The sequence below is a fragment of the Phalacrocorax carbo genome, unplaced genomic scaffold (assembly GCF_963921805.1).
Source record: "Phalacrocorax carbo unplaced genomic scaffold, bPhaCar2.1 SCAFFOLD_127, whole genome shotgun sequence".
In the NCBI taxonomy this organism is placed as follows: Eukaryota; Metazoa; Chordata; class Aves; order Suliformes; family Phalacrocoracidae; genus Phalacrocorax; species Phalacrocorax carbo.
Genome location: NW_026990447.1, coordinates 79,708 through 107,327, shown reverse-complemented (window position 1 = coordinate 107,327; position 27,620 = coordinate 79,708). Strand labels below are relative to the sequence as shown.

The window sequence follows — 27,620 nt, the reverse complement described above, 5'->3', positions numbered from 1 at the left end:
GTCGGGCTGCGCCCTGGGTGCGCGAGCGTGCCGTGTGTTTGCTGTTCCGGCTTGTACGTGCGAGGGCTTAACGTTTGATTTAACGCATTTCCTTTAACGGCAGGCTGTAGTTGGGCTCTAGATGGTATTCCTACGGGGGCGCAAGAGCTGTGGAATGGTTAAGCTGTTGCTGTGCCTCCAGGTGACTTGTTCAGTAACACTGTTTTTCCAGGTGCAGGTGGATGAGTCGTGCAGGGCAACGGAGGAGAGCCCAGGGGAGCGCTGGAAGAAGGTGAGTCTGTGTAGTACTGGAGGGAAGATGTGACTGATGGCTATAGGGCTCCATTATGGGTTTTACTCTTTTTTTTTTGTGATCCGAGGGCGCTAAGCGATGAGCCGAGCGTGATCTGGGCCCTGGAGGTGAGTCAGGCAAGGTGACCGGTGCTTGGTGGGCTGGAGTAGGTGTTCTTTTTCAGGTTATTCAGGTTTTTTTTTCCCTTGTCTTCACTTTCCCATCCCAATTTGGGGCCGATTCCCTCAAACGGGGACTTCCCCCTGTGGGGCTGCTTATGCAGCCTGGGAGCTGCTGCCTGGGCACAAAAATACCTCAAACCCCCTGACTCTGGGTCTGCAATGGGGGGTGAAAAAAACAGAAAGAATTCTGGTGGAAAGAAAACAACTTGGGGCTTCTGGGAAAGCCAACTCCAGCTGGATTTGTGCAGCTGGAAAGGGAAAAAAAGGGTGGTGGTGGGGAAGGAACAACCACCTAAAAGCACCCACCAACCATTCTCATGCACAAAACCGAAAGTGAAAATGACCATTTTTTGTAGGGTAAAAGCACAAAAAGTCCCCACAGAACTCAGTAGTTTGGAAAAGCAACCCCAATTAATACATTATGTAAAGAAGGCAGGGAAAAAAAAGAAAACCAAAACAAAACCCTATCACAACCCTGATGCCACATGCCTACAAGCAGTTCCTGGGGCTTATTCTGCGGGGGTGGGGGACCCAACCTTGTTCCCCAGGTTTGCTGTGCTGCTTCTCCTCCCTCAGGCATGGGCGGGGGGGGCAGTGGCATGGACAGTAGCAAGCACCAGATTTTTTTAAGCAGTCGAGAGGAAAGGACTGAAATGCTCGAGACGCTTTGCTGTTTGGTGCAGAGGCAATGAACGGTGCTGCTGGGGCTGCGAGGGGGAAAGGTGCAGAGGAATAGAAGCTCTGTGGATGCAGCCAAGTTACGGTTTCTGGATGGTATTAATCGAGAAGAGTAATTCAGATAATGCTGCTGCCCAGCGACCAGAGTTGGGTACTGAGCCCGGGAGCCGCGCACGCGCGGTGGCGTCCCTGTGATCCCCATTGCTCTCTCCGCAGGTGACAGCCCTGCGATGCTGCGGTGCCTGCGAGGTGATGCCGCCGTGCTCGTTGCTGCTTCCTGGTAAGGAAAGGCCTCCTCCGCTCCTGCTGCAGCGTGGTGGTGTGTCGGACATGATTCCCTGTGTCGGGTGAGGCCTAGGGCTGCCGGCGAGGTGAGCGAGCCCCTTTGGTGGGTGCAGGGGTGTCTCCTTGTGTGCCTGCACTACTGGGGCTGGTGGGATGGGAAGCTTCAAACGACCTGCCGAGGCAGGCTTCTGGTATGCTAAAGGCGAGCGGGTGAGGGCAGCCCCAGGAGTTACCCAGGAGCTGATAGAAGGGAAGAGGGAAAGGAGGAGGAGGAGGATGACCTTTTCCCCCTGCCCAGGGTGCAGAAGATAGCCGACTCCCCAGCTCACCAGAGCTCCCCCTCAGCCTCCCCTGGCCCCACTTGCCCCGTGCTCCTGCCCCCAGCTCCGGCACGAGCGAGCTAGGCTACGCTACGTGCCTAGGAAGCCTCATCTCGTAAGAGCTGTGAGACACCCTTGTATTCTCTTCAGGTGGAGGATGGCCTAGAGTCTGGAGCTGCAGAAGAGGCAGGGCGGAGAGGAGGGGAAAGAAGCATCTGAACGGCTAAATTGTGCCAGCAGCGCTGAGAGCGAGAGTCGCGGTGAGTCCTGGGCCACTGGGGCCCCGTTGCCTCTCTTGTGCATCCTGGGCCCTCCCTGTCTCTCCCCCGGCCCCCTCTCTTTCCTTACCTGCTGCAACATTTTTTTTAGTTTTTTTTTTGCACCCCCCCCCACTCTTTCTCCATCTCGCTCTGAGTGGCTCCCTGCCTCCCCGTCTTTTCAGTCCTCCCTCTCTCTGTCCTGTAGCCTGTGGCTACTTGTTCTTTCTCCGCCTCTCTCTGCCTGGCTCTGGCTCCGTTTTTATTTTTTTATTCCTCCTGCTCTGTCCTGTAGCCTGTCGGTATTTTGTCTTTCTCTGGCCCTCTTGGTCTGACTCCGTGTGTTACCGAAAAACGCGGTAAAATCGGAAACAACTCCTCAACGCCGATTTAGTATTAAAGAGCAGGCGTTCTTTATTCACGGCGCCAGATGCACGGGGGATCGCTTCTCCTGGCGTGCGTACCTCACACACCTTTCCCGTAGAATTTGTAGATCAAAATTTTACGTATTCATACATATTCATTATCGTCCTGTCTACTGATCGGTACAAACTGGCTCGTTCCGTATGTAAATCACTGCGCAGGCTCGGTGGTGGTCCGTGAGTCGGTGGTCGCGATCTCCCCCTGCCAGAATTGCCTTTTACCTTCTTGGCTCTTAATCTTGGCAGTCTTGGCTAGTTTTCTCAGTGCGCTACACGAAACCGCGTTTTGTCATCCTTTTCTGACAGAAGCACGTTGTCTGTTGTTCTGCTGACATTAACGATCGCCTAGGGACTAAAATGCAGATCGACAGATGCGCTGATTCGTACGCTCCGTGTTCCCGTAATGGAACACCGTCTCTGGTTGGTTGATTTCATCGCTTTGGTTACATTTCCCCCCTTTGGAAGTTTTGAAATAATCATTTTCTCAATACTTCCATCCTAGATCAATAATATTCCACTATGTCAGTTCAGTGTTTGGTTCATCTTCTCAAAGTTTTCACTTGATTGTGGTCTCTAGGGCATATGCAGGTTCCATTTTATACCCAAAATTTTATTAATTTGTTGAACTACCTCTGCAAAAAAATGTGGTCCTCTCCCAGAGGACATTCCTGTTGGCACTCTAAATCTTGGTATTATTTCTTTCAGCAACATTTTAACTACTACTCTAGCTTTGTTGGTGCAGCACGAGAAAGCTTCTGGCCAACTAGAAAATTTGTCCATCAGCACTAACAAATACTGCTATATCTATTTTGTCTGGGTAACTCAGAGAACTTAATTTGCTAATAATTTCCGGGAGAATTTTTTGTTTTGTTACTCCTAAAGGTGGTTTCCTTTGGTTCAGGGGATTATTTCTAGGACAGATTGGACACTTAGCTACCATGGGTTTAATTATTCTTGTCATGCCTACACACGCTACAGATGCTTTTAAACTCAAAACCGTAGCATCTACACCCTAATGTGTTTGCTCATGCTTTTCTTTTGCAAGTTCTGTCATAACTTGTGGGGTTGTTATTATTATTACTTGTTTTTCTGGTGTTACCTACCATCTCTCTGTGTTTTGTGATGCTTCCAATTGTTCTGCTAATTGCTCATCCAATTTATTATAATAATCTCGGTTTCAACTTTGGAATTCCGATCTGTTTTACTGGTACTAGTGCAAGGATACCTTGCTCTGCAGTCCTCTTTGCAGCTTTATCTGTCAATCGTTTGCTTATGTTTACAGCCGTCTGGCCGAATCGATGAGCTTTGCAACGCTTTACCGCCACTTCTTTTGGTTTCTGCACGTCTTCCGGAAGTTGGAGAATGTCTTCTTTATGCTGTATCAATGATTCTTGGGCTGATGGCAGTCCTTTTTCCTTCCCAGTAGCTCCATGATCGTGGATCACACCAAATGCATGTTTGGAATCAGTCTAGATATTTATCCTTCGTCCTTCTGCCATTCGCAGAGCTCGCTTCAACGCTACCAATACTGCTTTCTGTGCTGAGGTGTTCGCAGGCAGCGCCCCTGACTCCATTCCCTCGGCGGTGATAACGACAGCATATCCGGCCATTCTCTTCTCGCCCAGAGCTGCTTCCATCTGTAAACAACTCCAGATCAGGATTTTCCCAGAGGTTTGTGTCTCAGGCCTGGTCTGCTGGAATAGACTTGTTCAATAGTTAGCAAGCGATCGTGTTCGAAATTGTCCGTAAGGTTTTCTGTTGTTAAAAACATACAGGATTCAGTATAGCAGTAGTCTTCGATTCCACATGGTCTTGTTCTAACAGAACAACTTGATATTTCAACATTCTGCTAAGGGATAGCCAACGACCCCCCTTTTGTTCTAAAACAGTCACCGCTATGTGCGGGACACATACTGTCATCTTTTGTCCCATTGTTAACTTTGGGGCTTCCTGGATCGGCAGCGCTGCTGTTGCCACTGCCCGTAAACATCCAGGCCATCTTTTACTCACGTGGTCGAGTTGTTTGGAGAAGTAGCCCACGGGTCTCTTCCAGGTTCCCAGTCGCTGTGTCAGCACTCCAAGGGCTAAATGTTGTCTTTCGTGGACAAACAGCTCAAAAGGTTTAGCGAAATCGGGTAGGCCTAATGCAGGGGCCATCACTGAGGCTCTTTTCAGTTCTTTGAATGCCGTTTGGCATCCGGGCGTCCAGGTTAAATATTTATCCTTTGATTCTTTCAGTGCCTCGTATAATGGTTTTACATACAGTCTGTAGTTCAGAATCCAGAGCTGACGCTATTTCACTATTTTCAGAAAAGCTCTCAGTTCCTTCGGGCCGCAAGGTTCGGGAATTTGACAAATAGTTTCTTTCTTTTCACTTTCTAATTGTCTTTGTCTCTGAGATATTTCAAATCCTAAATAAATGGCTGCTTCTTCTCCTATTTGGGTTTTGTTTCTGGAAACTCCGCATCTTCCTTGGCCCAGAAAATTTAAAAATTTCAAAACATTATTCTTTACTTTCTGCCACTATCAGAATGTCGTCTGCATTCTGTAACAGTATGCCTCTCCCTGGGTTCTGTTTTTTCTATACATTTCTATATTTCTAATTTTTTTTCTTGCCAGCTGAGTCCCAAATATCGTAGGACTAATTTTAAATCCTTGTGGAAGTACGGTCCATGTTAGCTGTGTCTTTCATTCTGTGGTGGGGCTTTCCCATTCCAAAGCAAATAGGCTTTGACTTTTTATGCCTGGAGGTATGCAAAAGAAGGCATCCTTCAAATCTAGTACAGTAAACCATTTATGCTCCTCCTTTAAAAGAGGTCAGTAAAGTGTATGGATTAGCTACTACCGGATGTAGATCTTGGACCACCTGAGATATAGCCCTTAAATCGTGAACCAGCTAATACTCTTTGCCTCTAGATTTCTTTACTGGCGGCACAGGAGTACTATATTCTGATTCACATTCTACTAAGAGCTCATATTCTGAAAAAAATTTATAATTAACTTCTCTAATCCTTTTCGAGCCTCTCGCTTAATACGGTATTGTTTTTGCCTTACCGGCTTGGCTCCAGGCTTTAAGGTTACTTTTACCGGCTCTGCCCGCTTAGGTCGCTCCGGAGCTCCGCTCGCTCAAACCAAAGGAATTACTACGTTTTCCACTTCTTCGGGAACCTGTTCCTCCCTGGAGGAATCCTGTAACATAAACGCTCTCGCCTCTGTGGCTTTTGATTCTGTTCTGGTATTAGTAATTTAATCTCTCCATCTTTAAAAGTTACTTGAGCATCTAATTTACTTAATAGATCTCATCATAACAGAGGCAGTGGACATTCAGGCATATACAGAAACCGGTGAGTTGCCCATTGCTTCTCCAATTTAAACTTTAATGGCTCTAAGAAAGGCTAATTTTTCTTTGCCCTGTCGCACTAACAACACCTACTGGTTTATGATCAACTTTCTCTTTACGTGTATTCAATACCAAAGAAGTGGCTCCCGTATCTACCAAAAATTCTATTTCTTCATTCCCTAGCTTCAGTGTAACCAGGTGTTCAGCTAGGGTTGATTCCTCTGGTCTCCTTCATGCCAAGCTACTTCAAGCATTTTACCCAGATCTCTGGATTCAGGTTCTTCTAGTTTCTGAAGGTTTTTTTACTCCCCCCCCCGCCCCCCCCAATCTGGGGCTGATTGTCTTATGAATATAGAGACCAACTGAATTGCTTTTTCTGTTTTTTTCTGGGTTCAAATGAGTATATTTTCTGGTGGTCACCTTCAGCCTTTCCATAAAGGCTGAAGGGGGGGACTCCTTTAATTCTTGTCTCACTTAATAAATGGGTCAAAATTTATGGCTTTTGGCATTGCATGTCTTACTCCAAATAAAATCTGTCTCTGACATCTAGTCAACATTCCCCTGGGTCCTGGCTGATTAGGGTCCCACTCGGGATTTGTAGATGGAAAATTCTTATTCGTTGTTCTCTGTAAATTCCTGTTAGCATGTGCTCCCTGCACCTGCCTTCTGGCTGTATTCAATACTATTTTCTTGTCAGTTCCATCAAGTGAAGTATCCAGTATCACAAGTAGAGCAACACTTCAAGTTCTCACCACATTTTCCTCTTTTCAGAAACATTGCTGTAGAATCCTGTGGACATATCTCACGCTGTTTCTGCCACGCTGGATGATTCCACAGTGTAAAGAACAAATCAACATATGCCACTTCTTCCCATTTGCCTTCCCTTTTTACAAAACAACATTAATTGCAAGATGGTATGATATTGCAATGTCTCCTGTTCTGGCCATTCGTGCCCACCTTCCAATTGATACGTTGGGCACCAATGATTGCAATATTCAATTAATGGTTTCCGAGTTAGTGGGTCATCACCCCCGATGTCTTTCCAGTGCTTCAAAGTACATCCCAAAGGTGTTCTCTGTGGGATAGGTTTCTTACTCAGAAATGCTCCCATCTCCCAGTCGACTAGCAGTTGGGATAGTGCACTATCACAAATAGTAGTCAGAGGGACTCCAACCCCCGTTAGAGGTCTCACTGGGAATCCGCCACTGGGATCTGTAGCCCCCTGCTAGATATCCCTGGAGACTTCAACCCCCTGTTGAAGACCCCCCTACCCTCGGGTCCCGCTCCACAGGCTTTCGCCTAGCAGAGACTTACCAACCGAGGTACCTCTTGGCCCCAACCCTGCGTGGCTTTCGCCGCGCCTTACGGGCAGGCCTGTGGGACTCAAACCCACTATCCTGTCCTATGTGGGAAGCTAACGCCACATATTATTCTACCTAAGTTTCTTCTTAAACGAATGCCTTGTTTACTTCAGTCCAGGGGATCTTTCTCAGAATTCTCTGGCCTGGGGATCGGAAGCTCTCCCCAAGAATTCCTTGGGGCTGACTGCAGGTCCCACGGTCCTGCGGATCCGTTGAGATTCAAAAGCAGGTTCCCATCTGGGGTGCCAAAACTGTTACCAAAAAACACGGTAAAATCGGAAATATCTATTCAACACCAATCTAGTATTAAAGAGCAGGCGTTCTTTATTCACGGCGCCAGATGCACGGGGGATCGCTCCTCCTGGCGTGCGTACCTCACACACCTTTCCCGTAGAATTTGTAGATCAAAATTTTACGTATTCATACATATTCATTATCGTCCTGTCTACTGATCGGTACAAACTGGCTCGTTCCGTATGTAAATCACTGCGCAGGCTCGGTGGTGGTCCGTGAGTCGGTGGTCGCGATCTCCCCCTGCCAGAATTGCCTTTTACCTTCTTGGCTCTTAATCTTGGCAGTCTTGGCTAGTTTTCTCAGTGCGCTACACGAAACCGCGTTTTGTCATCCTTTTCTGACAGAAGCACGTTGTCTGTTGTTCTGCTGACATTAACGATCGCCTAGGGACTAAAATGCAGATCGACAGATGCGCTGATTCGTACGCTCCGTGTTCCCGTAATGGAACACCGTCTCTGGTTGGTTGATTTCATCGCTTTGGTTACACCTGTTCCTGTTGTTCAGTTTCTTCTTTTTTGGCTTTGTGTGATTCTCTCTGTGATTCTGTTTTTCTCTGCCTCGCTTTTCCCAGCTCCCCGTCCCTCACTTTGAATACCCGTTATCCTTCACCAGCTCACTCTCCCTTGGTTGCCATCCCCGTTTCTGAGTTCCTCCTGCTTTGCCACGTAGCCCGTGACTTTTTTCTTAATCTCTCTCTGTCTGCCTCAACGCTCCCGCCGCGCTTTTTAGTTCGTCTGCTCTGCTCTGTACCCTGCTACTGTTACTTGCCTGCCTGAGTTCTTCTCTGTCCAGCTCCCTTTCCCTATTCTTGAATTCCTGTTCTTCCTGCACCCGCCGCTGTTCCCTGTGATCTCCGTCTCCCTCTGTCCAGCTCCCTGTCCCTAGGTTTTAATTCCTGCCTCTGCCCGCCGTAGCCCGTCTAGATTTTTCTCTCGGCCTCTCTCTCTGTCCGGCTCCCCCTCTCTGTGTTCTAATTCCACGTTCTCTGTCACGTAGACCCGTGCTATTTGTTTGTCCTCATCTCTCTCTGTCCAGCTCCTTGCTGCTATGTTTTATTTCTTCCCTCTCTGTCTGTCTTTGTAGCCCATTGCCGTTGTGTGTTTTGTTTTTTTTTTTTCCTACTTGTTTCTTCATGTGTCTCTGTCTGCCTCCCAGTGCCTGATCTTTAATTCCTCCTTCCCTGTAGGCCGCTGTTCCTTTTTTCCATTCTACATTGTGTTCTCTTTGGTCTCCTGTTCTTATTCATCGATTCCCTCCTCGCCGCCCTGTGGCCTGTCCCCATTTTATTGTTGCGCCTCTCTCCCTCTCTCTGGCTTCTTGCCCCTGTTTTGAAAATTCCTCCCTCTCTTCTCTCTTCCCTGTTGGCCGTGTGATCTTCAGCCTTTCTCCATCTCTTTCTGCCCAGCTCTCTGTGTCTATTCATTAATTCTTCCCTCTCTGCCCTGTAGCCTGTAGCTTTTGTCCTTTCTCCATCTTGCTGTCTCTGGCTTCCCCGTGACCCTGTTTTAGAATTGTTTCTCTCTCCTTTCTGTACGCATTGCGATTCCTTTTGCTCCCCATCTCCCTTTGTTTTGGGTGTTTTTTTTTTGTTGTTGTTTCTCTGGCTCCCTGTCCCTAATTCTTAATTCTCTGCCTTCTCGTGCTCTGTACCACGTAGCCCCATGGTTTGTTTTGTGGTGTTCCCTCCCCGGCCCCTTCCCTCCGTTGTTGGCTGTCTCGGCTCCCTGTCCCCGTGGCTTCATTCTTCCCTTTCTGCCCTGTTCTTGTCGCTTGTCTTGTCTGTCTCCATCGCGCTCGGTCCAGCTTCCTGCCCCTATTCTTCTTTCCTCCCTCGCTGTCGTGCTGCCTGCCCCAGGTTCTTTGTGCGTCTCCAGCCTGCTCCTCTTCCTTCTTTGTTGGTCTGTGTCCTGCTCTTCCCCCCTCTTTCTGCTGCCTCTCTTCCCCTCTCTCTGCTGCTTGTATCTCCACCTCCGTCAGGCTCCCTGTCCTTCTCTGGCCGTCCTGTTCCCTGCCTCGTGCCTTCTCACTACACGCACACACGCCCCCCCGCCCCCGTCCAGCCGGCTGCCGCTCTTCTCTTCTCTTCTCTCTTCCTACTGTCCTGTGCCCTGCTCCTCACCTTTGGCGGCCTCCCCCTCTGCCCAGCAGCCCGTCGCTCCAGGAGCCAGGCGACGGACGGTCCCTTCCCTGCCAAACGCGGACAAGCGCGTGCCGTGGTTTAGCCCCAGCTGGCAACTCTGCACCAGGGAGCTGCTTGCTCGCTCCACCCTCAGTGGGCTGGGGGAGAGAGCTGGAAGGGTAAAAGTGAGAAAAATCATGGGCTGAGATCAAGACTGTTTAATAGGTAAAGCAAAAGCTGTGCGTGGAAGCAAAGCAAGGAATTAATTCACTCCTCCTTTTCGGCGGGCAGGTGTTGAGCCACCTCTGGGAAAGCAGGGCTCTGTCATGTGTCATGGTTACTTAGGGAGAGAAATGCCGTAGCCCCCCCCCCCCAAGGACTCCCCCTTCTTCCCCCAGCTGCGTGTGCTGAGCATGATGTCAAATGGTATGGAATATCCCTTTGGTCAGTTAGCTGGGAAAGCTTTCCCAGCTGTCCCAGCCTACTTGCTGGTGGGGCACTGAGAGAACCAGAAGAGGCCCTGACTGTGGAAGCAGTGCTCAGCAAGAACCAAAACATCTCTACATTATTAACGGTGTTTTGAGCATAAATCCAAAACGTATCCCTTCCTAGCTACTGTGGAGAAAATGAGCACTATCCCAGCCACCACCAGCTCCGTGCGGCTGCGGCAACGGCGGCCGAGGTGGCCTTGGGGCAGGGGGAGCGTTGGGGACCCTGAGCCACGAATCGCTCCTGGGACTTGTTACGTGCGCGCCTGCACCAACACCTGCCCTCTCCTTTGGCCTGAGGGCTGCGTTTGCGCTCCCTTGGCGTGGGGCAAGGGGCTGTGACGGAGCCCGGGGGAGGAGGTGGTGCACTGTGGGGGTGAGGGGAGGGGGCCCCCCGTTGCTGCTGCGCCTCAGCTGTGGGCGGGGTCTGGCTGGAGGAGCCCCAGGTGCGGGCAGTGGGGCTGGCGGTGCCGGCTCCTCCCTGGAAAAGGGGTGGTGCCCTGCTCCGGGGGGCCAGTGCGAGCCGAGGGCGGAGCGGAGCGGAGCTGTGGCCGAGCGTCAGCGGGCTGCGAGTGTAGCGAGGGGGGAGGTGAGCAGGGGCTGGGTGGGGGGCCGCTGCGTGCCGGGTCAAGCCCCGAGGAGGGCTGCGGCGGGGCAGCGGCGGGTCGGAGCGGGCGGTGGGGAGAGCGAGGCTGTGCTGAGGGCTCGGTGGGGCTTCCGGGTGCATCGGCGGGAGGGACGGTGCCCCGCAGGGTGAGAGAGCGGGGAGGGCGGGCTCGCGGCGTGGCGGGAGCTGTGGTGGTGCGTGTGGCGGCTGGGCGGGCGGCCATGTTGTGGCGCAGAGCATGGCGGGAGCTGTAGTCCTTGTGGCGGGGGGCTGCCGGGCGGCCGTGTTGTGGCGCAGAGCATGGCGGGAGCTGTAGTCCTTGTGGCGGGGGGCTGCCGGGCGGCCGTGTTGTGGCGCAGAGCATGCCGGGAGCTGTAGTCCTTGCGGCGGGGGGCTGCCGGGCGGCCGTGTTGTGGCGCAGAGCATGGCGGGAGCTGTAGTCCTTGCGGCGGGGGGCTGCCGGGCGGCCGTGTTGTGGCGCAGAGCATGGCGGGAGCTGTAGTCCTTGCGGCGGGGGGCTGCCGGGCGGCCGTGTTGTGGCGCAGAGCGTGCCGGGAGCTGTAGTCCTGGCGCAGTGGCTGCCGGCCCTGTCACGTGGCTCGCCGGGGCGCGGCGGGAGGCGCGGTGTTCCGGCGCTCGGGTGCCGGGCGGCCGTGCCCCGTACGGTAGGCGCGGTGTATTTTTGGGGTTGGATTCGTGTTGATTTCTGGGGGCTTCCAGGTGCGGCCGCTCCCCGAGAAGCGGTGAGTTCCCCGGGAGCTGACAGAAGGGAAGAGGGAAAGGAGGAGGACCTTTTCCCCCTGCCCAGGGCGCAGACGATGGCTGCCGCCTCCCCGGCTCACCGGAGCTCCCGCTCAGCCTCCCCTGGCCCCCCCCTTGCCCCGTGCGCCTGCCCCCAGCCCCGGCACCTCCCCTGAAGCGTGCTGCGTAGCCCTTGGCCGCCCCCAGGCCCTGTCGTGAAGGCAGCGAGCCGGCCCTCGAGCGCACTGGATTCCCCCTCGGCGCAGGGGCCCTTAGCAGTAGCGCGGGGAAGGGGCGGTGTGTCCAGAAGCCCCTGCGCAAGGAGGGGCTTTGGCCAGGGTCGATCGACGGTAATGACGGTCGCTGTTTCTTCTTTCCCTCTCCCAGAGACCGTGCTGAGGACGTGGTTGTCTGTCCTTCCCCCGGGGATGCCGTTGACTGCAGCCGTCTCAGGCTTGCGTGGCTTCTCTCTGCCCGGTGTTGCCATCCTCGCAGCGCGGGGGCGAAAAGGGACACACAGAGCCCTTCCCGGCTGTGGACAGGAGCTGCCTCGGCTGAAGCTGGAGACGCCAACGAAAGGTAAAGCAGAAGAAACTGAAGGCGCTCTGGCTGCCAGCTGCCTTCCTGCCGCAGGCAAGAGAGAGCCTGTCCCTGCAGGTGAGGGAGGGAGGATCCCCCTTCGTAGCCCGCAGCGGGCCAGGCCACCAACGTGCACCGCAGGGTCTGTACGCGTAACCGGGAGTTGGGTACGGGCGTGTAGTGCACGAGCGAGCTAGGCTACGTGCCTAGGAAGCCTCATCTCGTAAGAGCGGTAAGACACCCATGTATCCTCTTTAGGTGGAGGACGGCCTAGAGTCTGGAGCTGCAGAAGAGGCAGGGCGGAGAGGAGGGGAAAGAAGCATCTGAACGGCTAAATTGTGCCAGCAGCGCTGAGAGCGAGAGTTGCGGTGAGTCCTGGGCCACTGGGGCCCCGTTGCCTCTCTTGTGCGTCCTGGGCCCTCCCTGTCTCTCCCCCCTGGCCCCCTCTCTTTCCTTACCTGCTGCAAAATTTTTTTTTTTTTTTTTTTTGGCGCCCCCCCGCCCCTTCTTTCTCCATCTCGCTCTGAGTGGCTCCCTGCCTCCCCGTCTTTTCAGGCCTCCCTCTCTCTGTCCTGTAGCCTGTGGCTACTTGTTCTTTCTCCGCCTCTCTCTGCCTGGCTCTGGCTCCGTTTTTATTTTTTTATTCCTCCTGCTCTGTTCTGTAGCCTGTCGGTATTTTGTCTTTCTCTGGCCCTCTTGGTCTGACTCCGTGTGTTACCGAAAAACGCGGTAAAATCGGAAACAACTCCTCAACGCCGATTTAGTATTAAAGAGCAGGCGTTCTTTATTCACGGCGCCAGATGCACGGGGGATCGCTTCTCCTGGCGTGCGTACCTCACACACCTTTCCCGTAGAATTTGTAGATCAAAATTTTACGTATTCATACATATTCATTATCGTCCTGTCTACTGATCGGTACAAACTGGCTCGTTCCGTATGTAAATCACTGCGCAGGCTCGGTGGTGGTCCGTGAGTCGGTGGTCGCGATCTCCCCCTGCCAGAATTGCCTTTTACCTTCTTGGCTCTTAATCTTGGCAGTCTTGGCTAGTTTTCTCAGTGCGCTACACGAAACCGCGTTTTGTCATCCTTTTCTGACAGAAGCACGTTGTCTGTTGTTCTGCTGACATTAACGATCGCCTAGGGACTAAAATGCAGATCGACAGATGCGCTGATTCGTACGCTCCGTGTTCCCGTAATGGAACACCGTCTCTGGTTGGTTGATTTCATCGCTTTGGTTACACCTGTTCCTGTTGTTCAGTTTCTTCTTTTTTGGCTTTGTGTGATTCTCTCTGTGATTCTGTTTTTCTCTGCCTCGCTTTTCCCAGCTCCCCGTCCCTCACTTTGAATACCCGTTATCCTTCACCAGCTCACTCTCCCTTGGTTGCCATCCCCGTTTCTGAGTTCCTCCTGCTTTGCCACGTAGCCCGTGACTTTTTTCTTAATCTCTCTCTGTGTGCCTCAACGCTCCCGCCGCGCTTTTTAGTTCGTCTGCTCTGCTCTGTACCCTGCTACTGTTACTTGCCTGCCTGACTTCTTCTCTGTCCAGCTCCCTTTCCCTATTCTTGAATTCCTGTTCTTCCTGCACCCGCCGCTGTTCCCTGTGATCTCCGTCTCCCTCTGTCCAGCTCCCTGTCCCTAGGTTTTAATTCCTGCCTCTGCCCGCCGTAGCCCGTCTAGATTTTTCTCTCGGCCTCTCTCTCTGTCCAGCTCCCCCTCTCTGTGTTCTAATTCCACGTTCTCTGTCACGTAGACCCGTGCTATTTGTTTGTCCTCATCTCTCTCTGTCCAGCTCCTTGCTGCTATGTTTTATTTCTTCCCTCTCTGTCTGTCTTTGTAGCCCATTGCCGTTGTGTGTTTTGTTTTTTTTTTTTTTCCTACTTGTTTCTTCATGTGTCTCTGTCTGCCTCCCAGTGCCTGATCTTTAATTCCTCCTTCCCTGTAGGCCGCTGTTCCTTTTTTCCATTCTACATTGTGTTCTCTTTGGTCTCCTGTTCTTATTCATCGATTCCCTCCTCGCCGCCCTGTGGCCTGTCCCCATTTTATTGTTGCGCCTCTCTCCCTCTCTCTGGCTTCTTGCCCCTGTTTTGAAAATTCCTCCCTCTCTTCTCTCTTCCCTGTTGGCCGTGTGATCTTCAGCCTTTCTCCATCTCTTTCTGCCCAGCTCTCTGTGTCTATTCATTAATTCTTCCCTCTCTGCCCTGTAGCCTGTAGCTTTTGTCCTTTCTCCATCTTGCTGTCTCTGGCTTCCCCGTGACCCTGTTTTAGAATTGTTTCTCTCTCCTTTCTGTACGCATTGCGATTCCTTTTGCTCCCCATCTCCCTTTGTTTTGGGTGTTTTTTTTTGTTGTTGTTTCTCTGGCTCCCTGTCCCTAATTCTTAATTCTCTGCCTTCTCGTGCTCTGTACCACGTAGCCCCATGGTTTGTTTTGTGGTGTTCCCTCCCCGGCCCCTTCCCTCCGTTGTTGGCTGTCTCGGCTCCCTGTCCCCGTGGCTTCATTCTTCCCTTTCTGCCCTGTTCTTGTCGCTTGTCTTGTCTGTCTCCATCGCGCTCGGTCCAGCTTCCTGCCCCTATTCTTCTTTCCTCCCTCGCTGTCGTGCTGCCTGCCCCAGGTTCTTTGTGCGTCTCCAGCCTGCTCCTCTTCCTTCTTTGTTGGTCTGTGTCCTGCTCTTCCCCCCTCTTTCTGCTGCCTCTCTTCCCCTCTCTCTGCTGCTTGTATCTCCACCTCCGTCAGGCTCCCTGTCCTTCTCTGGCCGTCCTGTTCCCTGCCTCGTGCCTTCTCACTACACGCACACACGCCCCCCCGCCCCCGTCCAGCCGGCTGCCGCTCTTCTCTTCTCTCTTCCTACTGTCCTGTGCCCTGCTCCTCACCTTTGGTGGCCTCCCCCTCTGCCCAGCAGCCTGTCGCTCCAGGAGCCAGGCGACGGACGGTCCCTTTCCTGCCAAACGCGGACAAGCGCGTGCCGTGGTTTAGCCCCAGCTGGCAACTCTGCACCAGGGAGCTGCTTGCTCGCTCCACCCTCAGTGGGCTGGGGGAGAGAGCTGGAAGGGTAAAAGTGAGAAAAATCATGGGCTGAGATCAAGACTGTTTAATAGGTAAAGCAAAAGCTGTGCGTGGAAGCAAAGCAAGGAATTAATTCACTCCTCCTTTTCGGCGGGCAGGTGTTGAGCCACCTCTGGGAAAGCAGGGCTCTGTCATGTGTCATGGTTACTTAGGGAGAGAAATGCCGTAGCCCCCCCCCCCCCCCCCCCCCCCCAAGGACTCCCCCTTCTTCCCCCAGCTGCGTGTGCTGAGCATGATGTCAAATGGTATGGAATATCCCTTTGGTCAGTTAGCTGGGAAAGCTTTCCCAGCTGTCCCAGCCTACTTGCTGGTGGGGCACTGAGAGAACCAGAAGAGGCCCTGACTGTGGAAGCAGTGCTCAGCAAGAACCAAAACATCTCTACATTATTAACGGTGTTTTGAGCATAAATCCAAAACGTATCCCTTCCTAGCTACTGTGGAGAAAATGAGCACTATCCCAGCCACCACCAGCTCCGTGCGGCTGCGGCAACGGCGGCCGAGGTGGCCTTGGGGCAGGGGGAGCGTTGGGGACCCTGAGCCACGAATCGCTCCTGGGACTTGTTACGTGCGCGCCTGCACCAACACCTGCCCTCTCCTTTGGCCTGAGGGCTGCGTTTGCGCTCCCTTGGCGTGGGGCAAGGGGCTGTGATGGAGCCCGGGGGAGGAGGTGGTGCACTGTGGGGGTGAGGGGAGGGGGCCCCCCGTTGCTGCTGCGCCTCAGCTGTGGGCGGGGTCTGGCTGGAGGAGCCCCAGGTGCGGGCAGTGGGGCTGGCGGTGCCGGCTCCTCCCTGGAAAAGGGGTGGTGCCCTGCTCCGGGGGGCCAGTGTGAGCCGAGGGCGGGGCGGAGCGGAGCTGTGGCCGAGCGTCAGCGGGCTGCGAGTGTAGCGAGGGAGGAGGTGAGCGGGGGCTGGGTGGGGGGCCGCTGCGTGCCGGGTCAAGCCCCGAGGAGGGCTGCGGCGGGGCAGCGGCGGGTCGGAGCGGGCGGTGGGGAGAGCGAGGCTGTGCTGAGGGCTCGGTGGGGCTTCCGGGTGCATCGGCGGGAGGGACGGTGCCCCGCAGGGTGAGAGAGCGGGGAGGGCGGGCTCGCGGCGTGGCGGGAGCTGTGGTGGTGCGTGTGGCGGCTGGGCGGGCGGCCATGTTGTGGCGCAGAGCATGGCGGGAGCTGTAGTCCTTGTGGCGGGGGGCTGCCGGGCGGCCATGTTGTGGCGCAGAGCATGCCGGGAGCTGTAGTCCTTGTGGCGGGGGGCTGCCGGGCGGCCGTGTTGTGGCGCAGAGCATGCCGGGAGCTGTAGTCCTTGCGGCGCGCGGCTGCCGGGCGGCCGTGTTGTGGCGCAGAGCATGGCGGGAGCTGTAGTCCTTGTGGCGGGGGGCTGCCGGGCGGCCGTGTTGTGGCGCAGAGCGTGCCGGGAGCTGTAGTCCTGGCGCAGTGGCTGCCGGCCCTGTCACGTGGCTCGCCGGGGCGCGGCGGGAGGCGCGGTGTTCCGGCGCTCGGGTGCCGGGCGGCCGTGCCCCGTACGGTAGGCGCGGTGTATTTTTGGGGTTGGATTCGTGTTGATTTCTGGGGGCTTCCAGGTGCGGCCGCTCCCCGAGAAGCGGTGAGTTCCCCGGGAGCTGACAGAAGGGAAGAGGGAAAGGAGGAGGACCTTTTCCCCCTGCCCAGGGCGCAGACGATGGCCGCCGCCTCCCCGGCTCACCGGAGCTCCCGCTCAGCCTCCCCTGGCCCCCCCCTTGCCCCGTGCGCCTGCCCCCAGCCCCGGCACCTCCCCTGAAGCGTGCTGCGTAGCCCTTGGCCGCCCCCAGGCCCTGTCGTGAAGGCAGCGAGCCGGCCCTCGAGCGCACTGGATTCCCCCTCGGCGCAGGGGCCCTTAGCAGTAGCGCGGGGAAGGGGCGGTGTGTCCAGAAGCCCCTGCGCAAGGAGGGGCTTTGGCCAGGGTCGATCGACGGTAATGACGGTCGCTGTTTCTTCTTTCCCTCTCCCAGAGACCGTGCTGAGGACGTGGTTGTCTGTCCTTCCCCCGGGGATGCCGTTGACTGCAGCCGTCTCAGGCTTGCGTGGCTTCTCTCTGCCCGGTGTTGCCATCCTCGCAGCGCGGGGGCGAAAAGGGACACACAGAGCCCTTCCCGGCTGTGGACAGGAGCTGCCTCGGCTGAAGCTGGAGACGCCAACGAAAGGTAAAGCAGAAGAAACTGAAGGCGCTCTGGCTGCCAGCTGCCTTCCTGCCGCAGGCAAGAGAGAGCCTGTCCCTGCAGGTGAGGGAGGGAGGATCCCCCTTCGTAGCCCGCAGCGGGCCAGGCCACCGACGTGCACCGCAGGGTCTGTACGCGTAACCGGGAGTTGGGTACGGGCGTGTAGTGCACGAGCGAGCTAGGCTACGTGCCTAGGAAGCCTCATCTCGTAAGAGCGGTAAGACACCCATGTATCCTCTTTAGGTGGAGGACGGCCTAGAGTCTGGAGCTGCAGAAGAGGCAGGGCGGAGAGGAGGGGAAAGAAGCATCTGAACGGCTAAATTGTGCCAGCAGCGCTGAGAGCGAGAGTCGCGGTGAGTCCTGGGCCACTGGGGCCCCGTTGCCTCTCTTGTGCGTCCTGGGCCCTCCCTGTCTCTCCCCCCTGGCCCCCTCTCTTTCCTTACCTGCTGCAAAATTTTTTTTTTTTTTTTTTTGGCGCCCCCCCGCCCCTTCTTTCTCCATCTCGCTCTGAGTGGCTCCCTGCCTCCCCGTCTTTTCAGGCCTCCCTCTCTCTGTCCTGTAGCCTGTGGCTACTTGTTCTTTCTCCGCCTCTCTCTGCCTGGCTCTGGCTCCGTTTTTATTTTTTTATTCCTCCTGCTCTGTTCTGTAGCCTGTCGGTATTTTGTCTTTCTCTGGCCCTCTTGGTCTGACTCCGTGTGTTACCGAAAAACGCGGTAAAATCGGAAACAACTCCTCAACGCCGATTTAGTATTAAAGAGCAGGCGTTCTTTATTCACGGCGCCAGATGCACGGGGGATCGCTTCTCCTGGCGTGCGTACCTCACACACCTTTCCCGTAGAATTTGTAGATCAAAATTTTACGTATTCATACATATTCATTATCGTCCTGTCTACTGATCGGTACAAACTGGCTCGTTCCGTATGTAAATCACTGCGCAGGCTCGGTGGTGGTCCGTGAGTCGGTGGTCGCGATCTCCCCCTGCCAGAATTGCGTTTTACCTTCTTGGCTCTTAATCTTGGCAGTCTTGGCTAGTTTTCTCAGTGCGCTACACGAAACCGCGTTTTGTCATCCTTTTCTGACAGAAGCACGTTGTCTGTTGTTCTGCTGACATTAACGATCGCCTAGGGACTAAAATGCAGATCGACAGATGCGCTGATTCGTACGCTCCGTGTTCCCGTAATGGAACACCGTCTCTGGTTGGTTGATTTCAACGCTTTGGTTACATTTCCCCCCTTTGGAAGTTTTGAAATAATCATTTTCTCAATACTTCCATCCTAGATCAATAATATTCCACTATGTCAGTTCAGTGTTTGGTTCATCTTCTCAAAGTTTTCACTTGATTGTGGTCTCTAGGGCATATGCAGGTTCCATTTTATACCCAAAATTTTATTAATTTGTTGAACTACCTCTGCAAAAAAATGTGGTCCTCTCCCAGAGGACATTCCTGTTGGCACTCTAAATCTTGGTATTATTTCTTTCAGCAACATTTTAACTACTACTCTAGCTTTGTTGGTGCAGCACGAGAAAGCTTCTGGCCAACTAGAAAATTTGTCCATCATCACTAACAAATACTGCTATATCTATTTTGTCTGGGTAACTCAGAAAACTTAATTTGCTAATAATTTCCGGGAGAATTTTTTGTTTTGTTACTCCTAAAGGTGGTTTCCTTTGGTTCAGGGGATTATTTCTAGGACAGATTGGACACTTAGCTACCATGGGTTTAATTATTCTTGTCATGCCTACACACGCTACAGATGCTTTTAAACTCAAAACCGTAGCATCTACACCCTAATGTGTTTGCTCATGCTTTTCTTTTGCAAGTTCTGTCATAACTTGTGGGGTTGTTATTATTATTACTTGTTTTTCTGGTGTTACCTACCATCTCTCTGTGTTTTGTGATGCTTCCAATTGTTCTGCTAATTGCTCATCCAATTTATTATAATAATCTCGGTTTCAACTTTGGAATTCCGATCTGTTTTACTGGTACTAGTGCAAGGATACCTTGCTCTGCAGTCCTCTTTGCAGCTTTATCTGTCAATCGTTTGCTTATGTTTACAGCCGTCTGGCCGAATCGATGAGCTTTGCAACGCTTTACCGCCACTTCTTTTGGTTTCTGCACGTCTTCCGGAAGTTGGAGAATGTCTTCTTTATGCTGTATCAATGATTCTTGGGCTGATGGCAGTCCTTTTTCCTTCCCAGTAGCTCCATGATCGTGGATCACACCAAATGCATGTTTGGAATCAGTCTAGATATTTATCCTTCGTCCTTCTGCCATTCGCAGAGCTCGCTTCAACGCTACCAATACTGCTTTCTGTGCTGAGGTGTTCGCAGGCAGCGCCCCTGACTCCATTCCCTCGGCGGTGATAACGACAGCATATCCGGCCATTCTCTTCTCGCCCAGAGCTGCTTCCATCTGTAAACAACTCCAGATCAGGATTTTCCCAGAGGTTTGTGTCTCAGGCCTGGTCTGCTGGAATAGACTTGTTCAATAGTTAGCAAGCGATCGTGTTCGAAATTGTCCGTAAGGTTTTCTGTTGTTAAAAACATACAGGATTCAGTATAGCAGTAGTCTTCGATTCCACATGGTCTTGTTCTAACAGAACAACTTGATATTTCAACATTCTGCTAAGGGATAGCCAACGACCCCCCTTTTGTTCTAAAACAGTCACCGCTATGTGCGGGACACATACTGTCATCTTTTGTCCCATTGTTAACTTTGGGGCTTCCTGGATCGGCAGCGCTGCTGTTGCTACTGCCCGTAAACATCCAGGCCATCTTTTACTCACGTGGTCGAGTTGTTTGGAGAAGTAGCCCACGGGTCTCTTCCAGGTTCCCAGTCGCTGTGTCAGCACTCCAAGGGCTAAATGTTGTCTTTCGTGGACAAACAGCTCAAAAGGTTTAGCGAAATCGGGTAGGCCTAATGCAGGGGCCATCACTGAGGCTCTTTTCAGTTCTTTGAATGCCGTTTGGCATCCGGGCGTCCAGGTTAAATATTTATCCTTTGATTCTTTCAGTGCCTCGTATAATGGTTTTACATACAGTCTGTAGTTCAGAATCCAGAGCTGACGCTATTTCACTATTTTCAGAAAAGCTCTCAGTTCCTTCGGGCCGCAAGGTTCGGGAATTTGACAAATAGTTTCTTTCTTTTCACTTTCTAATTGTCTTTGTCTCTGAGATATTTCAAATCCTAAATAAATGGCTGCTTCTTCTCCTATTTGGGTTTTGTTTCTGGAAACTCCGCATCTTCCTTGGCCCAGAAAATTTAAAAATTTCAAAACATTATTCTTTACTTTCTGCCACTATCAGAATGTCGTCTGCATTCTGTAACAGTATGCCTCTCCCTGGGTTCTGTTTTTTCTATACATTTCTATATTTCTAATTTTTTTTCTTGCCAGCTGAGTCCCAAATATCGTAGGACTAATTTTAAATCCTTGTGGAAGTACGGTCCATGTTAGCTGTGTCTTTCATTCTGTGGTGGGGCTTTCCCATTCCAAAGCAAATAGGCTTTGACTTTTTATGCCTGGAGGTATGCAAAAGAAGGCATCCTTCAAATCTAGTACAGTAAACCATTTATGCTCCTCCTTTAAAAGAGGTCAGTAAAGTGTATGGATTAGCTACTACCGGATGTAGATCTTGGACCACCTGAGATATAGCCCTTAAATCGTGAACCAGCTAATACTCTTTGCCTCTAGATTTCTTTACTGGCGGCACAGGAGTACTATATTCTGATTCACATTCTACTAAGAGCTCATATTCTGAAAAAAATTTATAATTAACTTCTCTAATCCTTTTCGAGCCTCTCGCTTAATACGGTATTGTTTTTGCCTTACCGGCTTGGCTCCAGGCTTTAAGGTTACTTTTACCGGCTCTGCCCGCTTAGGTCGCTCCGGAGCTCCGCTCGCTCAAACCAAAGGAATTACTACGTTTTCCACTTCTTCGGGAACCTGTTCCTCCCTGGAGGAATCCTGTAACATAAACGCTCTCGCCTCTGTGGCTTTTGATTCTGTTCTGGTATTAGTAATTTAATCTCTCCATCTTTAAAAGTTACTTGAGCATCTAATTTACTTAATAGATCTCATCATAACAGAGGCAGTGGACATTCAGGCATATACAGAAACTGGTGAGTTGCCCATTGCTTCTCCAATTTAAACTTTAATGGCTCTAAGAAAGGCTAATTTTTCTTTGCCCTGTCGCACTAACAACACCTACTGGTTTATGATCAACTTTCTCTTTACGTGTATTCAATACCAAAGAAGTGGCTCCCGTATCTACCAAAAATTCTATTTCTTCATTCCCTAGCTTCAGTGTAACCAGGTGTTCAGCTAGGGTTGATTCCTCTGGCCTCCTTCATGCCAAGCTACTTCAAGCATTTTACCCAGATCTCTGGATTCAGGTTCTTCTAGTTTCTGAAGGTTTTTTTACTCCCCCCCCCACCCCCCCCAATCTGGGGCTGATTGTCTTATGAATATAGAGACCAACTGAATTGCTTTTTCTGTGTTTTTCTGGGTTCAAATGAGTATATTTTCTGGTGGTCACCTTCAGTCTTTCCATAAAGGCTGAAGGGGACTCCTTTAATTCTTGTCTCACTTAATAAATGGGTCAAAATTTATGGCTTTTGGCATTGCATGTCTTACTCCAAATAAAATCTGTCTCTGACATCTAGTCAACATTCCCCTGGGTCCTGGCTGATTAGGGTCCCACTCGGGATTTGTAGATGGAAAATTCTTATTCGTTGTTCTCTGTAAATTCCTGTTAGCATGTGCTCCCTGCACCTGCCTTCTGGCTGTATTCAATACTATTTTCTTGTCAGTTCCATCAAGTGAAGTATCCAGTATCACAAGTAGAGCAACACTTCAAGTTCTCACCACATTTTCCTCTTTTCAGAAACATTGCCGTAGAATCCTGTGGACATATCTCACGCTGTTTCTGCCACGCTGGATGATTCCACAGTGTAAAGAACAAATCAACATATGCCACTTCTTCCCATTTGCCTTCCCTTTTTACAAAACAACATTAATTGCAAGATGGTATGATATTGCAATGTCTCCTGTTCTGGCCATTCGTGCCCACCTTCCAATTGATACGTTGGGCACCAATGATTGCAATATTCAATTAATGGTTTCCGAGTTAGTGGGTCATCACCCCCGATGTCTTTCCAGTGCTTCAAAGTACATCCCAAAGGTGTTCTCTGTGGGATAGGTTTCTTACTCAGAAATGCTCCCATCTCCCAGTCGACTAGCAGTTGTGATAGTGCACTATCACAAATAGTAGTCAGAGGGACTCCAACCCCCGTTAGAGGTCTCACTGGGAATCCGCCACTGGGATCTGTAGCCCCCTGCTAGATATCCCTGGAGACTTCAACCCCCTGTTGAAGACCCCCCTACCCTCGGGTCCCGCTCCACAGGCTTTCGCCTAGCAGAGACTTACCAACCGAGGTACCTCTTGGCCCCAACCCTGCGTGGCTTTCGCCGCGCCTTACGGGCAGGCCTGTGGGACTCAAACCCACTATCCTGTCCTATGTGGGAAGCTAACGCCACATATTATTCTACCTAAGTTTCTTCTTAAACGAATGCCTTGTTTACTTCAGTCCAGGGGATCTTTCTCAGAATTCTCTGGCCTGGGGATCGGAAGCTCTCCCCAAGAATTCCTTGGGGCTGACTGCAGGTCCCACGGTCCTGCGGATCCGTCGAGATTCAAAAGCAGGTTCCCATCTGGGGTGCCAAAACTGTTACCAAAAAACACGGTAAAATCGGAAATATCTATTCAACACCAATCTAGTATTAAAGAGCAGGCGTTCTTTATTCACGGCGCCAGATGCACGGGGGATCGCTCCTCCTGGCGTGCGTACCTCACACACCTTTCCCGTAGAATTTGTAGATCAAAATTTTACGTATTCATACATATTCATTATCGTCCTGTCTACTGATTGGTACAAACTTGCTCGTTCCGTATGTAAATCACTGCGCAGGCTCGGTGGTGGTCTGTGAGTCGGTGGTCGCGATCTCCCCCTGCCAGAATTGCGTTTTACCTTCTTGGCTCTTAATCTTGGCAGTCTTGGCTAGTTTTCTCAGTGCGCTACACGAAACCGCGTTTTGTCATCCTTTTCTGACAGAAGCACGTTGTCTGTTGTTCTGCTGACATTAACGATCGCCTAGGGACTAAAATGCAGATCGACAGATGCGCTGATTCGTACGCTCCGTGTTCCCGTAATGGAACACCGTCTCTGGTTGGTTGATTTCATCGCTTTGGTTACACCTGTTCCTGTTGTTCAGTTTCTTCTTTTTTGGCTTTGTGTGATTCTCTCTGTGATTCTGTTTTTCTCTGCCTCGCTTTTCCCAGCTCCCCGTCCCTCACTTTGAATACCCGTTATCCTTCACCAGCTCACTCTCCCTTGGTTGCCATCCCCGTTTCTGAGTTCCTCCTGCTTTGCCACGTAGCCCGTGACTTTTTTCTTAATCTCTCTCTGTCTGCCTCAACGCTCCCGCCGCGCTTTTTAGTTCGTCTGCTCTGCTCTGTACCCTGCTACTGTTACTTGCCTGCCTGAGTTCTTCTCTGTCCAGCTCCCTTTCCCTATTCTTGAATTCCTGTTCTTCCTGCACCCGCCGCTGTTCCCTGTGATCTCCGTCCCCTCTGTCCAGCTCCCTGTCCCTAGGTTTTAATTCCTGCCTCTGCCCGCCGTAGCCCGTCTAGATTTTTCTCTCGGCCTCTCTCTCTGTCCGGCTCCCCCTCTCTGTGTTCTAATTCCACGTTCTCTGTCACGTAGACCCGTGCTATTTGTTTGTCCTCATCTCTCTCTGTCCAGCTCCTTGCTGCTATGTTTTATTTCTTCCCTCTCTGTCTGTCTTTGTAGCCCATTGCCGTTGTGTGTTTTGTTTTTTTTTTTTTTCCTACTTGTTTCTTCATGTGTCTCTGTCTGCCTCCCAGTGCCTGATCTTTAATTCCTCCTTCCCTGTAGGCCGCTGTTCCTTTTTTCCATTCTACATTGTGTTCTCTTTGGTCTCCTGTTCTTATTCATCGATTCCCTCCTCGCCGCCCTGTGGCCTGTCCCCATTTTATTGTTGCGCCTCTCTCCCTCTCTCTGGCTTCTTGCCCCTGTTTTGAAAATTCCTCCCTCTCTTCTCTCTTCCCTGTTGGCCGTGTGATCTTCAGCCTTTCTCCATCTCTTTCTGCCCAGCTCTCTGTGTCTATTCATTAATTCTTCCCTCTCTGCCCTGTAGCCTGTAGCTTTTGTCCTTTCTCCATCTTGCTGTCTCTGGCTTCCCCGTGACCCTGTTTTAGAATTGTTTCTCTCTCCTTTCTGTACGCATTGCGATTCCTTTTGCTCCCCATCTCCCTTTGTTTTGGGTGTTTTTTTTTTGTTGTTGTTTCTCTGGCTCCCTGTCCCTAATTCTTAATTCTCTGCCTTCTCGTGCTCTGTACCACGTAGCCCCATGGTTTGTTTTGTGGTGTTCCCTCCCCGGCCCCTTCCCTCCGTTGTTGGCTGTCTCGGCTCCCTGTCCCCGTGGCTTCATTCTTCCCTCTCTGCCCTGTTCTTGTCGCTTGTCTTGTCTGTCTCCATCGCGCTCGGTCCAGCTTCCTGCCCCTATTCTTCTTTCCTCCCTCGCTGTCGTGCTGCCTGCCCCAGGTTCTTTGTGCGTCTCCAGCCTGCTCCTCTTCCTTCTTTGTTGGTCTGTGTCCTGCTCTTCCCCCCTCTTTCTGCTGCCTCTCTTCCCCTCTCTCTGCTGCTTGTATCTCCACCTCCGTCAGGCTCCCTGTCCTTCTCTGGCCGTCCTGTTCCCTGCCTCGTGCCTTCTCACTACACGCACACACGCCCCCCCGCCCCCGTCCAGCCGGCTGCCGCTCTTCTCTTCTCTTCTCTCTTCCTACTGTCCTGTGCCCTGCTCCTCACCTTTGGTGGCCTCCCCCTCTGCCCAGCAGCCTGTCGCTCCAGGAGCCAGGCGACGGACGGTCCCTTTCCTGCCAAACGCGGACAAGCGCGTGCCGTGGTTTAGCCCCAGCTGGCAACTCTGCACCAGGGAGCTGCTTGCTCGCTCCACCCTCAGTGGGCTGGGGGAGAGAGCTGGAAGGGTAAAAGTGAGAAAAATCATGGGCTGAGATCAAGACTGTTTAATAGGTAAAGCAAAAGCTGTGCGTGGAAGCAAAGCAAGGAATTAATTCACTCCTCCTTTTCGGCGGGCAGGTGTTGAGCCACCTCTGGGAAAGCAGGGCTCTGTCATGTGTCATGGTTACTTAGGGAGAGAAATGCCGTAGCCCCCCCCCCCCCCCCCCCCCCCCCCCAAGGACTCCCCCTTCTTCCCCCAGCTGCGTGTGCTGAGCATGATGTCAAATGGTATGGAATATCCCTTTGGTCAGTTAGCTGGGAAAGCTTTCCCAGCTGTCCCAGCCTACTTGCTGGTGGGGCACTGAGAGAACCAGAAGAGGCCCTGACTGTGGAAGCAGTGCTCAGCAAGAACCAAAACATCTCTACATTATTAACGGTGTTTTGAGCATAAATCCAAAACGTATCCCTTCCTAGCTACTGTGGAGAAAATGAGCACTATCCCAGCCACCACCAGCTCCGTGCGGCTGCGGCAACGGCGGCCGAGGTGGCCTTGGGGCAGGGGGAGCGTTGGGGACCCTGAGCCACGAATCGCTCCTGGGACTTGTTACGTGCGCGCCTGCACCAACACCTGCCCTCTCCTTTGGCCTGAGGGCTGCGTTTGCGCTCCCTTGGCGTGGGGCAAGGGTCTGTGACGGAGCCCAGGGGAGGAGGTGGTGCACTGTGGGGGTGAGGGGAGGGGGCCCCCCGTTGCTGCTGCGCCTCAGCTGTGGGCGGGGTCTGGCTGGAGGAGCCCCAGGTGCGGGCAGTGGGGCTGGCGGTGCCGGCTCCTCCCTGGAAAAGGGGTGGTGCCCTGCTCCGGGGGGCCAGTGTGAGCCGAGGGCGGAGCGGAGCGGAGCTGTGGCCGAGCGTCAGCGGGCTGCGAGTGTAGCGAGGGAGGAGGTGAGCGGGGGCTGGGTGGGGGGCCGCTGCGTGCCGGGTCAAGCCCCGAGGAGGGCTGCGGCGGGGCAGCGGCGGGTCGGAGCGGGCGGTGGGGAGAGCGAGGCTGTGCTGAGGGCTCGGTGGGGCTTCCGGGTGCATCGGCGGGAGGGACGGTGCCCCGCAGGGTGAGAGAGCGGGGAGGGCGGGCTCGCGGCGTGGCGGGAGCTGTGGTGGTGCGTGTGGCGGCTGGGCGGGCGGCCATGTTGTGGCGCAGAGCATGGCGGGAGCTGTAGTCCTTGCGGCGCGCGGCTGCCGGGCGGCCATGTTGTGGCGCAGAGCATGGCGGGAGCTGTAGTCCTTGTGGCGGGGGGCTGCCGGGCGGCCGCGTTGTGGCGCAGAGCATGCCGGGAGCTGTAGTCCTGGCGCAGTGGCTGCCGGCCCTGTCACGTGGCTCGCCGGGGCGCGGCGGGAGGCGCGGTGTTCCGGCGCTCGGGTGCCGGGCGGCCGTGCCGCGTACGGTAGGCGCGGTGTATTTTTGGGGTTGGATTCGTGTTGATTTCTGGGGGCTTCCAGGTGCGGCCGCTCCCCGAGAAGCGGTGAGTTCCCCGGGAGCTGACAGAAGGGAAGAGGGAAAGGAGGAGGACCTTTTCCCCCTGCCCAGGGCGCAGACGATGGCCGCCGCCTCCCCGGCTCACCGGAGCTGCCGCTCAGCCTCCCCTGGCCATCCCTTGCCCCGTGCGCCTGCCCGCAGCCCCGGCACCTCCCCTGAAGCGTGCTGCGTAGCCCTTGGCCGCCCCCAGGCCCTGTCGTGAAGGCAGCGAGCCGGCGCTCGAGCGCACTGGATTCCCCCTTGGCGCAGGGGCCCTTAGCAGTAGCGCGGGGAAGGGGCGGTGTGTCCAGAAGCCCCTGCGCAAGGAGGGGCTTTGGCCAGGGTCGATCGACGGTAATGACGGTCGCTGTTTCTTCTTTCCCTCTCCCAGAGACCGTGCTGAGGACGTGGTTGTCTGTCCTTCCCCCGGGGATGCCGTTGACTGCAGCCGTCTCAGGCTTGCGTGGCTTCTCTCTGCCCAGCGTTGCCATCCTCGCAGCGCGGGGGCGAAAAGGGACACACAGAGCCCTTCCCGGCTGTGGACAGGAGCTGCCTCGGCTGAAGCTGGAGACGCCAACGAAAGGTAAAGCAGAAGAAACTGAAGGCGCTCTGGCTGCCAGCTGCCTTCCTGCCGCAGGCAAGAGAGAGCCTGTCCCTGCAGGTGAGGGAGGGAGGATCCCCCTTCGTAGCCCGCAGCGGGCCAGGCCACCAACGTGCACCGCAGGGTCTGTACGCGTAACCGGGAGTTGGGTACGGGCGTGTAGTGCACGAGCGAGCTAGGCCACGTGCCTAGGAAGCCTCATCTCGTAAGAGCGGTAAGACACCCGTGTATCCTCTTTAGGTGCAGGACGGCCTAGAGTCTGGAGCTGCAGAAGAGGC

The 27,620-nt window shown here is 53.3% G+C and overlaps 1 long non-coding RNA gene across 1 annotated transcript; it reads left to right on the top strand.

Annotated features, from left to right (window-relative positions):
- The first annotated feature begins 1,891 nt into the window (after positions 1–1,891).
- LOC135311221 (uncharacterized) lies at positions 1,892–27,391 on the top strand. The gene is made up of 4 exons (XR_010371013.1): positions 1,892–1,996; positions 12,203–12,312; positions 17,437–17,546; positions 27,133–27,391. It is a non-coding gene; the product is annotated as an uncharacterized LOC135311221 (long non-coding RNA).
- Positions 27,392–27,620: the final 229 nt, after the last annotated feature.